General features: G+C 38.5%; 2 long non-coding RNA genes across 3 annotated transcripts in view; one reads left to right on the forward strand and one right to left on the reverse strand.

Annotated features, from left to right (window-relative positions):
- Positions 1-1,623, reverse strand: part of LOC123334719 — a 317,276-nt gene extending 315,653 nt beyond the window's left edge. Inside the window, exon 1 of the long non-coding RNA XR_006552778.2 lies at positions 1,547-1,623. This is a non-coding gene — a long non-coding RNA (uncharacterized LOC123334719). The remainder of the gene's footprint in view (positions 1-1,546) is intronic.
- Positions 1,624-1,628: 5 nt separating this feature from the next.
- Positions 1,629-3,523, forward strand: SMIM30. Of its 2 annotated transcripts, none has more exons than XR_328839.4 (3): positions 1,629-1,745; positions 2,106-2,190; positions 2,649-3,523. It is a non-coding gene; the product is annotated as a small integral membrane protein 30 (long non-coding RNA). The 2 variants fall into 2 exon arrangements; XR_328840.3 differs by having other exon boundaries at positions 1,676-1,745; positions 2,109-2,190.
- The last annotated feature ends 6,057 nt before the right edge of the window (positions 3,524-9,580 follow it).

Genomic DNA, 9,580 nt, shown 5'->3' on the forward strand with positions numbered 1-9,580 from the left:
ACAAGTCTGCAATAATACTAAATTTGTTGTGGTCTCTGCTGACTTCAGCTAACTGAATAAACATATATGGAAAAATTAAATCCCCAAATTGTTCACACTAGAATACTAGAGAATATTTTAAAATAGCTCCTATTTCAAATATAACTGATTAGAAAAGTACAAAACTAGAAGGGGCTCAAGGAAAATAAGTCAAAGACAGAATTTGTTAAAATAGTCAAGTTTTTAAAAAAATAATCAAGTTTAGAGAAGCAATGCTGACTTTATTGTGTAATTATCCACAGACTTCCAATTCGCAAGACACCTTGCTTTGGTTTATTTGACACTGCTTTGTCTCTCATGGAATCCAGATGGCACATTTATTTATTCAAATAATTGTTATCAACCAACATTTCTGAGCGCCTGCTGTGTGTGTGTGTTAGAAGCTAGCAATATAAAGCATTGCTGTCAGTCCACAGATTAGTAAAGTGTAAGAAAAAAGATAACCAATAGTAAAAAAAAAATTACATGCAAATTACAGGCACAGAACTGAAATATACCTTCTGTGTCTGAGAGACTGAATCAGAGGGACTAAGCCACATCATTAATAACTGATAATTTCCTGAGTGCCAAATAAATTTTCTAGTCAGTAAATGAGGGGAGAAGGCAATGGCAACCCACTCCAGTACTCTTGCCTGACAAATCCCATGGACGGAGGCGCCTGGTAGGCTGCAGTCCATGAGGTCGCTAGGAGTCGGACACGACTGAGCGACTTCACTTTCACTTTCATGCATTGGAGAAGGAAATGGCAACCCACTCCAGTGTTCTTGCCTGGAGAATCCCAGGGACAGGGGAGCCTGGTGGGCTGCCGTCTATGGGGGTAACACAGAGTCAGACACGACTGAAGTGACTTAGCAGCAGTCAGTAAATGAGAGTTTAGAAGACTGGATGACTAGAAAGGTTCAGTAAGGATTTCATAGATTAGATTGCAAGAAAGCCTTTCAGGAAGGGTTCTTACGCAAATAATTTATCCTTATGACTTAAAAGTAATAATTTACAACTTTCCATATTTGGGGATATTTAGGGTGGGTATCACAAACACATGAGTAATTAGTCTCTAAAGTGTACCATACACTGCACTCCTGAATGGGGAAACTCAGAACTCTAGAACCTGAATCCGAGATCTAAAGAATGTTAACTTGTTTTTCATTCAACTTCCTGTTTTTCCCTACAAACGTATTAAACACTTTCCAAAACGTCTTATTAATCATATTTTCCCCCACTGCTTAAAAAGAATTAACAAATGTCATAAGACATTTAAAAGATGGTGTCAAAGGATTCCCTCCTTCAAAAATGTTAGAAGCTGCTAGTTTCAATGTATCTGAGAGATTTTCCGCTTTGCTCCAATGATCTCTTCAGACTGAGGTGCATGCATTTCAGTCAAAGGACAAAAATTCTTGTGTGTCTTGAAACCTTCAACAGCATTAAAAAATAAAAGAAAAACACTTGCTGTCATTTTTTGACCTTCTTTTTCAGTGAGTTTCCGTACAAATACACTACACCACTTTACCAGTAACAGGCTTGGCCACGTGAGGAAACCCTGGAGCTCGCCCCTCCGCGCCATCGGTACAGCCCGACCGTCATCCCGCAGCCAGTTACATGGAAGCGCGCCGGAGAACCCTGGGAGTTGTGGGCACCGGGGATTGTGGGAAATGTAGTTTGGAGACACCGCCCTGCTCACCATTTCTGTAATGGCTGCTTCCTTGAAGGTAATGTACGAGCTTGTCTCCGAAGGCTCCTTAGCTTGCTCAGTGTATTTGTCAAACGGGGCAAATTTGCACTTTGCCGGGCCAAAGCAGGGATTGTTTTTAAAGTCTTACTTTCAAGTCCTGGGACGAACTTGGTTTTCGGTTGACTTTTTTTTTTTTTTTTTTTTTTTAGCTTTTTCTTTATAGGCGAACTAACGAACTTTTAAATCTAGTTCCCGTTTGAACAAACTGTCTTTAGTTTTTACCCATTCTTCTCCCTTCCGTACAACCTCCCCGCTCTGCGCTGACTCTAGATGCCTCTTTAAAATAATAATAATTAATAATGTGTAATTTTTAAATCCTGCTACGCCCCTCTGATAGTAGGCGCTGTCACGTGGAATCTCTTAGCCTCTGCATCCGGAGCTGCTGGAAGGGAGTCTGATAGAATTCAGTACCGCTTTCTTTGGTAAGTCTTACTATTTCCCCACGACTTCACAGCTATATGTTGTTTGACTTTGCTAGATTTGTCTGCATTTCCTGGATGGGAGAGATCCTAAGAAAATATAATTTTCACTCTCTAGGACAATTTCCAAGTTACTGTCTTGTACATCATCTATCTTTCTTATGTTCTACTGTTCAATTTCTGTTTTGTTGATACCCATAGTGTTGGCCTTATACAGTGTGGAAAAATCGCTGGAGTCAGGAAATTATTATGAGAAAGGGAGATGAGCCTCAAATGACTATCTTTAATTACCATTTACTTCCCAAAGGTTCTTTCACCATAAAATGAGATGAGTCTGAATATAATTTATAGGCCCTAATTGAAAAGGTTGCATGAACTGTTACTAATCATGTATTCATATTGTCATGTGAAAAGGTTGGAATTTTTAATGATTCCTTTTTTTTCCATGTTTTAATTTATAGAGATCATCCTTCAAGAACCAGCCACATCATGATCTCAGTTTCGACACAGTTGTTCCTAGTCCTCTTTTCATTGCTTTTGGTGCTGCCTGTTGTTGAAGCAGTAGAAGCCGGAGATGCAATTGCTCTCTTGTTAGGTGTGATTCTCAGCATTACAGGCATTTGTGCTTGTTTGGGGGTGTATGCACGAAAAAGAAATGGACAGATGTGACTTTGAAGGGCCTCCTGAATCAAATCTTCCTCTGAAAACCTTTGTGCTATTGAGTTTCAGAACTGAGCTTTGGTGTCTGAAAGTTCCCAAGAAACAGTTAATAGAGAAGTTTCATATTATTGGTTATTTTCCTATAAAAAGGAACAAATTGATATACTGTGTTAAAGGGAAAACAACATGTTTTTGTCACAACAGATAATGCACTGGAAAATGCCATCTGTAATTTGCATTTGCTGAAATTTGCATAAGTAATATTTCATAGTTTCAGAATTCTCAGTAGGAAGAAGGAAACTCTTGTCCGGAATCCGAGGAAATTGCCACTGTTCAGTTATAATCACTGCCTCCTGCATCATTGAGGAATTTTTCTCCATATTTTTATTGGATTTTTGTTTTGTTATCTCCCAAGTTAGTACTGTACCTAGACATTAAATACAGTTGGTCAGAAATTAAAACTTATCTCTGTGTGGGAAAAAGTTCAGAAAATGTATTCAATGTATCTAACATTGAAATGGAGAGAAGATTTAATGTAAAAAAAAATACTTTATATTGACATTGAAATGGAGAAGAGATTTATTGTTTAACAAAAACAAAAAATGTTTATATTAATTAAGTAACATCTCCATGGTGAGAAGTACTATGTTAAGTATAAACCTATTATGTAAGTTAATTTGTGGTGTCCATTTCTGTTTATTTCAGACTGTTTTTATCTCTGTGAAGTTTTTATGAACTAAGTGGAGACGAGTAGATGCCTTATCTTAACTGCTGACTCCAGCTTTTAGAGATATAATCAGTGAAAAATGAGAAATGGGCAGCATCAAGGTAGGGAAGAGGCCCCTGGTAGAGAATCCACAGATGCAGAAGGCAAATGTTATTATGGCATGTACTGATTTACACACAAGCCACATGAGGCACACTCTCCTTGCTACTTAAAGTGTCCTCGGCAGCAGCAGTATCACCTTAGGACTTGTTAAAACTGCAGTCTTAGGCCCCCTCCACCCAACCCCCAACCAATTGGATCAGAATCTGCTTTTGTTTCAAGAACCCAGGATAACTTTATACACATTCAAGTTTAAGAAGATTGCTTTAACTTGTTTGAATGCAAGGATCAAACAAGTTGATAAAAACCGTTAGATTCCCAGGTTCCTCTCCTGGTTGCATTGTAGGTTGGGGTATGGAATTCTTTGTTTAACAAGGGTCCACAGTGATTCCTTTGACTGTAGATACAACCAACATAGAATTGTATGAGTAAATCAAACTGCTATGGGGTCTTAATGAAAGGTGGTCACATTTTTTTCCTAAACTAATGCATTATCCAATCTCTAGCTCTCCAGGTAACATTGGGAGCCTTAATTTTGATCAGAAAACAGGCAATAGCAATCTAAAATCCTTTGTATGCATTTCTCCAGGTATGAGCTGACCTGGCTTGCATGAAGGATTTGGTGGGGGATACAAAGAATGAGGGACAGCCACACACTAAAGACAGAAACCACATGGATCTGTTTTTGTCATAGCTGTTTTGTTTTTCCCACCAAAGAAAACAGTCTTTTATCTGATAAATTGGCTGTTATACATTGAGTAATAGAATTTTTATTGGAGTTCAGTTGATTTACAACAGAACTTTTTTGCATGTCTTTTTTTTTTTTTTTTTTTTTAAGATGGAAAAAGAAATGCAGCTTGTGGGACAGTTTGTCCTATCTCTTATATACCAGCCTACTGGTACTGAGGTAAAGAGGCTATTGCTGTATCCTTGTATGTCTGAACTTTTCCATTGTCATTGGAAGAAATACCTACCTAAATTACAGGAAAGCCTGTTTTTATCTTTATTGGAGGCTCAAGTGGCATAGGACAGTTCATAAAACAGCTTTAAAGGTAGAGGAAACCTAATGCTTGTGTGCGTGCTCAGTCATATCTGAATCTGCGACCCCATGGACTGTAGCCCTCCAGGCTGGGTTTCCCTGATGGCTCAGCGGTAAAGAATGACTCAGGTTTGATCCTTGGGTCAGAAAGATCCCCTGGAGAAAGAAATGACAACCCACCCTAGTATTCTTGCCTGGGAAATCCCATGAACAGAGGAGCCTCAGTGGCTATAGTCCCTGGGGTGGCAAAGAATCAGACATGACTTAGCATTGGACAGAGACCGTCAGTCATGCCCTACTCTGACCCCATGCACTGTTGCCCTCCAGGCTCCTCTGTCCATAGGATTCTCCAGACAAGAACACTGGAGTAGGTTGTCATTTTCTCTTCCAGGGGGATCTTCCCAACCCAGGAATCGAATCCATGTCTCCTGCGTTGGCAAGTGTATTCTTTACCACTGAGCCACCTGGAAAGTCTTAAAATACATTTTAAATCACAGTGCATTGGTTATTTAGTCACCAACAGATAGTATTTTTTTAATGTTCAAAATAAGATTACAGGCAAACATTCTTTAATGAGCCTGTGTTTCTACAAGTGCCTAAAAGGAATTAGAAACCGCCATTTTTCTATTTTCTCCTTAATAATAGAGAATTGTGAGGCGACTTTCAGTAATTCTGATGTATATGATGAGGAATACCTTCTCTAGTTCTTTTCTATCTAGGTTGGAGTATATGATTTTTCTTGAAAAGAGCAGAAACTCTTATGGTCTCTAAAGGTTTTGTGAGCCACCAGCCGTCTTAAGAATCTGATGAAAGCCATGGTCGTTTCCCTAGAAAAATGCATATACATGCTGGCATCCTTTGATTAATTTCAGGGAGTTCACAGAGCTGAAGCTCACCTAGAAATCCCAAATTACAAACTTTGCTATTTCCTTTTTTTTTTTTTTTTCCTTATAATTCTGAGATTCTTTCACTTGCTCTGAGGGTAATACCTGCTGTGGAGCAATTATAGGAAGAATGGGATTAGCAGATGTCCCCTGGGTGCCCAGCATAATTTGTAGACATCTAGTAAATGCTCTGTACATATTAGCTTGGTTGAGTCAAGTTAAAAAGACTAATAGCTAAAGTCAGCAAGAAATGCTGGTTGCCGACCCATTCATCCAATGCCAAAAATCAGTGCCTCTCCTGTATCATTTCTCTCTGGTGCTTTCAAATTGTTTTTTTCTCCTTTCTTAGTTTTTAAAAGGTGATGTATGTGTCTTGGCATAAATATCTTTGGGTTTATCCTGTTTGAGATTCACTCAACTTGAACCTACAGATTTGTGTCTTTTACCCAAATTTAGGTGATTTTTAGCCATTATTTTTTCAAATGCTCTTTCAACCATATCTACTTCTTTCCTTCTGGGATTCTGTCTTATAACTGCCAGACAGAGGTAAAAGTCCTAGGGGAACCTCTTTACTGTTCCTTGCTTGCCATCCGCTGACCCTGCAGATAGGGTACCTTGTGCTTACTAGGAGGGAGAAGAAGTTCAGGCTCCCTGCATAGTCTCCAGTGGCCCATGGCCATGTCTAAGCACATTACATTTCTGGGTCACCAGCTTTTCCAGTCCTACTCAGATCTATGAGACAAAAAGAAAATCTAGAGAATTAATACCATATTTTCTGTTCCTGAAGTCTGCCTTCTTTCTTCCAAATTTTATATACATTTTATAAATAATATCTGAGATTTTTAGCTATATTTAGCAGTAGAAATGGAGAAGGCAATGGCACCCCACTCCAGTACTCTTGCCTGGAAAATCCTATGGATGGAGGAGCCTGGTAGGCTGCAGTCCATGGGGTCACTAAGAGTCGGACACGACTGAGTGACTTCCCTTTCACTTTTCACTTTCATGCATTGGAGAAGGAAATGGCAACCCACTCCAGTGTTCTTGCCTGAGAATCCCAGGGACGGGGGTGCCTGGTGGGCTGCCGTCTATGGGGTTGCACAGAGTCGGACACAACTGAAGCGACTTAGCAGCAGCAGCAGTAGAAATAGGAAAAAAGAGGCCTAGTGCATCTTCCTGGAAGTCCAAGTCTCCTCAGTGCATATTTAAAGAGTGGGGGATAAAAGCACCAGGTAAACCATCGATTCAAGGAATTTTCACTCAGAGACCTTGGTCCTGTGATCGCTCACATTTAGCCTCCCCTTTTCACCCATCAAATAATATATTATTACTTTTACCTGATAAGCTCAGTCAAGAATGCAGGAGTACAGATGAAGTTTACAAAATGATCTGTATCCATGCTTTGTCTCAGCATTGCCAGTGCAAATGGCAACTTTTTAAAAAAAACTGTACCAAACATACCAACTGAAGGAACCAACCAGGCCTAGGAAATCTCGGTAGCTACATGTCACATGCACCTTCACCCTCTTAGTCTTTCTAAGCTCTGCAGAAGTTTGTCAAATGCCATGTCCAACTTTAAGTGTAAGAAAAGTGGTGTAGCTATATTAGCCTGTGGCACATAATGAAGGGAGAATTCTCTGAATAGGAGCAAATCTCCAAACCAATCTCTCCCCAGAGACACATATCAGTCTCTTTGGTGGTATCACAGTAGGGATTAAGAGCCCAAGCTCTGGAATCCAGTCAATAATAGATAGCCAGATACCATCACTTAAAATGTGATCTTGGACAAGTCAATTTCTTTTAAATTTCTGCCTCCCTATCTGTTAAATGAGGAAAAATATTACTTCCCTCATAGATAGATGAGGAATACGTGAAATAAGGACTATTAAAGACCTGGCATGCCGGATGTTATAATTGATATTTGGGGACAGTTTCTAGACACAAGGGGAAAAAAAACTACTAGCCTCAATTTTGTGCTTATATATAAAGAGGGTATCTTTAGGAAGTTATAGAAACAACCCTTATTAAACAGTTCATTTATATTTTAATTTTGACATTTTCTTTGAGTCTGTTTTCTTTATTATAGTTTCTCCCTCATTATAAGCTTACAAATTGCTTAAACTCAAAGATATCTATAAAGAAAAGAAAATTTGGCTTCTCTAAAGTTTCCTTGGGCCATCTTATCTGTACCTGAGTCTCTTGAGAAAAAGAAAAAGGAAAAAAAGAAAATTGAATCCATTTTAGTAATTCCTAACGTGCTCAACCATGGGTCTTTTCTAAGTGATATAATGAAAGCTTAGCAACTGCCCAGATCATTTAAGGAGATGCAAGGAATTTGCCTCTGTCTTTCAGGAAAATAGAAAATCTAGTCCATATTCCATCAAGAAAAATATTCTTAACATATCTCATTAGAAGTCATATAAGCACCATAAAATGTGTTTAATGTTTGTTTCCTACATGGGGAGTGTGGAGGAAGCTCTTACTTTAACTTATGAACCCCAAAGATGATTTTTATTCCTAGGTGAGAATATGCCCAAATTAATAAATATGTGTGCAGAATAGCACATTTAAGATTTTATTTTTCCTAATTTTTAGTAACTTCATTTTTCTGAATTGCTTCTGTGATTAATTAATATACATTTAACATCTAAAAACAAAAGGCAGACCAGAAAAATATGACTGCTATAAAATGCTAAAATGTGATTTGTAGTATGAAAGCCACAATACCCCTTTCACAAATATTTGCACTGAATCTACTGTATATGGGTGAGTAAAATTTTGGAAATATTGGCACCTGATAATGTGAAATAAAATTATGAAATTTTATATACAAGAGAATTTATTTTTAAAGGGCTAATCATGAAGTACTTTGTTAAACATTGGAATTATAAATACCGTATTTCTCAATGTTAATCAAGATAATTATGCTCTGGATAAATGTATGTAGATCACTTAACAAAAGAATTTAGAAGCAAACATGATGCCAAGACCAGAAACTATAACATTCCATTTCAGGTGATTTGTCAGAACAGCTCTTTCATTTTGCCACAGAAATTACCAGGGCATTGTGATAACCTACATAAAACAATTTTATGGGTCCTGTGATGACATGTGCCCACTTTCACTTGTTTAGTCAACATTTTTTTAAGACATCATTAGTACAATGTAGAAAGAAATTAATCAACTACCAGGCAATTGACCTTGAGCCAATAACTTAATCACAATTTTTTCATCTATAAAATTAGCCATCAGTAATCTCTAAAAGGCTTCCTAATGATAGAAATGTGTTGCTCCATATAAAGAGTTTTCCTAATTTCAAAAACAACAAGGTCTAATGAGTTAAAAATACTGTAATTACCCATTTTCATATGGCAGCATGAGGAGGAGTTCCTCTTCAAATTCCTCAGTGAAAACTAGTCTAGTCATTTGGTACATTTTTGGATTTCAATTTAGTGAAGCGGGGGCAGTTCATTTTCTGTACTGAACGAGTATGATTAGGGATTGTCTCAAGAAGGAAAAGTAAAAACAAACGGTAGCCCTGCCACTCCCACTCACAGCAAACAGCACACACACTAACTGAAGTCAACTAGGCAGGCTCCAGGAACAAGCAACCTTGAAATTTCATGTTCTCAGTCCCTATGGCACTGCTGGGGAGACTCAGCTATCAGACACATCTTCCCAGTGGCCAAGACAGACATCCAAGAGGGTGTGTGGCCCCTTCCTCTCCCTCACACCCCACATCCAGTCCATCTCTTAAGTCTTATGGAGCCCACCTCCAAACTCTGCCTAGAATCACCCACTTCTCTCCATCCTCAAGGCTCCTACCCAAGTTCAGACCACCATCATGATATGGATGAGATCCACAGCAACCTCTTGTCTTCTGACCTCCCATTTTAACCCTCTGCAATCTTTTCTAAACACAACAACCATGGTAAACTTCTTAAAACACAGATCTGATCCTGTTACATACCAACTCAAAGCTCATTA

This window comes from Bubalus bubalis, chromosome 8, assembly GCF_019923935.1.
Source record: "Bubalus bubalis isolate 160015118507 breed Murrah chromosome 8, NDDB_SH_1, whole genome shotgun sequence".
NCBI classification, from domain to species: Eukaryota; Metazoa; Chordata; class Mammalia; order Artiodactyla; family Bovidae; genus Bubalus; species Bubalus bubalis.